Source organism: Haematobia irritans, chromosome 4, assembly GCF_050003625.1.
Source record: "Haematobia irritans isolate KBUSLIRL chromosome 4, ASM5000362v1, whole genome shotgun sequence".
NCBI lineage: Eukaryota > Metazoa > Arthropoda > Insecta > Diptera > Muscidae > Haematobia > Haematobia irritans.
The window spans coordinates 165107200-165110040 of NC_134400.1; positions in this window are offsets into that span (position 1 = coordinate 165107200).

Genomic DNA, 2841 nt, shown 5'->3' on the forward strand with positions numbered 1-2841 from the left:
CCGATATGGTCCAAGAAATAAAATTTTGACAAAATTTTCTATAGAAATAGCATTTTGACAAAATTTTCTATATAAATAACAATTTGATAAAATTTTCTATAGAAATAAAATTTTGATATCATTTTCTATAGAAATAAAATTTTTACAAAATTTTCTATAGATATAAAATTTTGACAAAATTTTCTATATAAATAAAATTTTGGTAGATTATTTTTGGACCAATTTTTGTGTAATTGCGTATCGGCAATATATAACTATAGACCGATATGGTCCAATTTTGGCATGGTCCATATACTAACACTACGTTCCAAATTTCAACCGGATCGGATGAAGTTTGCTCCTCCAAGAGGCTCCGGAGGTCAAATCTGGGGAACGGTTTATATGGGGGTTATATATAATTATGAACCGATATGGACCAATTTGTGCATGGTTGTTAGAGACCACGTACCAAATTTCAACCGAATCGGATGAATTTTGCTCCTCCAAAAGGTTCCGGAGGTCAAATCTGGGGATCGATTTATATGTGGGCTATATATAATTATGGACCGATATATACCAATTTTTGCATGGCTGTTAACCCTTTCACTACCAAAATAAACCTAATGATAAAAACTTTTATTTTTCTTCTGTTTTTACTTGTACTAACAGCATTTAGAACAAAAACTGTCATTTTGAAACCCTACCTCAATTACTGCAAAAGCAATATGTGCTTGTTCTGAAAACTTGATTCTTGAATTGTGACCAAATAGCCTTACGAAAATAAGCGCTATTTGGCCTATAATATCTTTCAAAGTGTGAGAAAATATACAAAAAAGAACCCGTAAAAGTACCAGCTATAGTTTTTGTATAATGACCATTTACTAGAAACATAGAGTACAAAAATTGTCTCAAATTTTCGCATTTTTCGTTTATTGTTAAAGAAGTTTTTAAAAATGTATTTTAGACCTCACCAATATGGACAATATTTATAGCTTATTTAGATTAAAGCCTCTACTTTAAAATAACATCGAGAAATAAATCGAAACTAAGTGGGAAAATAGGATTTGGTGTCTTTTTCGAATGTCCTTCTAAGTGGACATCGGTAGTGAAAGGGTTAAAGACCATGTACTAACACCACGTACCAAATTTCAACCGAATCGGATGAATTTTGCTCCTCCAAGAGGTTCCGGAGGTCAAATCTGGGGATCGATTTATAAGGGGGCTATATATAATTATGGACCGATATATACCATTTTTTGCATGGTTGTTAGATACCATATACTTACACTTTGTACCAAATTTCAACCGGATCGGATGAATTTTGCTCCTCCAAGAGGGTCCCAAGCTAAATCTGGGGATCGGTTTATATGGGGGCTATATATAATTATGGCTAATTTTTGCATGGTTGTTAGAGAGCATATACTAACACCACGTAACAAATTTCTACCGGATCGGATGAAATTTGCTTCTCTAAGAGGCTCTGCAAACCAAATCTGGAGGTCGGTTTATATGAGGGCTATACGTAAAAGTAGTCCAATATGGAAAATTGTCTTACTTCAAATACGACATACGACTTTAATGGAGGGACGTAACTTTCCAAGATTCGTGGCCAAAATTTAATGAAAACAATTCTTAAAGCAAAAATTATGAATTTTGTTTTAATTAAAATTTCTTTATTTTGAAGAAAATTGTCATCAATATTGTGTAGATAGCGTATACAAAAATTTAGGCTGCATAATCTTTCATTTTAGGACAATAGTTTCCTTCTGTATTTCTGGATGTATGACACATTTTAATGTTTCGTAGTAAAATTTTAATATTGTGCTATGCACTGACAAAAATATTGTGTGAGGCCAAAGATGTCATGTCTCTAAAATACGAATGCGAATTTTTATTAGCATAGAAGACGCATTTCTCTGATATCACGTTTTTTCCTTCTCCAAAAGTCGATAAACATTACAGTGTAGTCATTTTGTTATAAGAACAAGTGATTCAACATGAAAGAAAATTTGTTTGAATGAGGTCAACATGTCTTCAATAATTCTGAAAATTTCTTCAAAATTAATGAAACTTTTTTATTTTTAAAACTTTTAAAATTTGAATTGAAAAAATCTAAAAATTTGAATAAAATTCATTTCATTTATCCCACCAAACAGTTTGTTTCAGTGTAGTCAAAAGTTGATTATTTCCAAAATTTTGAAGGAAAAATCGAAAATTTGACTTTTCCAAACTATCAAAAATTCGCCTTTCTATGATATTTTCGAAGAAAGCTCTGTAATTTCTTGTAATTAAATAATTCTATTGATTGTATGCGCCGGCGCATACTTTTGTAAAAATCCATATTGCAATCTCGTCTATTTTATGGCTCGCTCTCATTTGAATTTCCGTCGGAATTGCGTTCTCAGATTAGTTTTCTTAAAAGCCTGTTTTGTTTTCGTTCGTGAAACTGCATCGAACCGCATCTTGGCAGTTCGATTTGGGTATTACAAGATATTATACAGTTGGTGATAATAATAGCGTGACGTTTGAGTATTGTTTAGTTTTTTTTTTTTTTAAGTAGATAATATAATTGTGTAAATACTATAATTTAATTATAAATTTATACGCAAAACGAGAAAAAGTTGGTATGAGAGGTCTTACAAATACCAGCAAAAAGTAAATTTTTAAACATTTTTTCCAGTGTTAAAATATTTACCTACACTGAACAAAACAAATATAGGGTGTCTGATTAAAAAATATCGGTCCAGGTTTTGATATAGCCCCCATATAAACCAACCCCCCGATTTGGGGCCTTGCGCTTATAGAAGCCGAAGTTTTTATCCAATTTCCTTGAAACTAGAAATCTAGAGGTATTTTTGAACC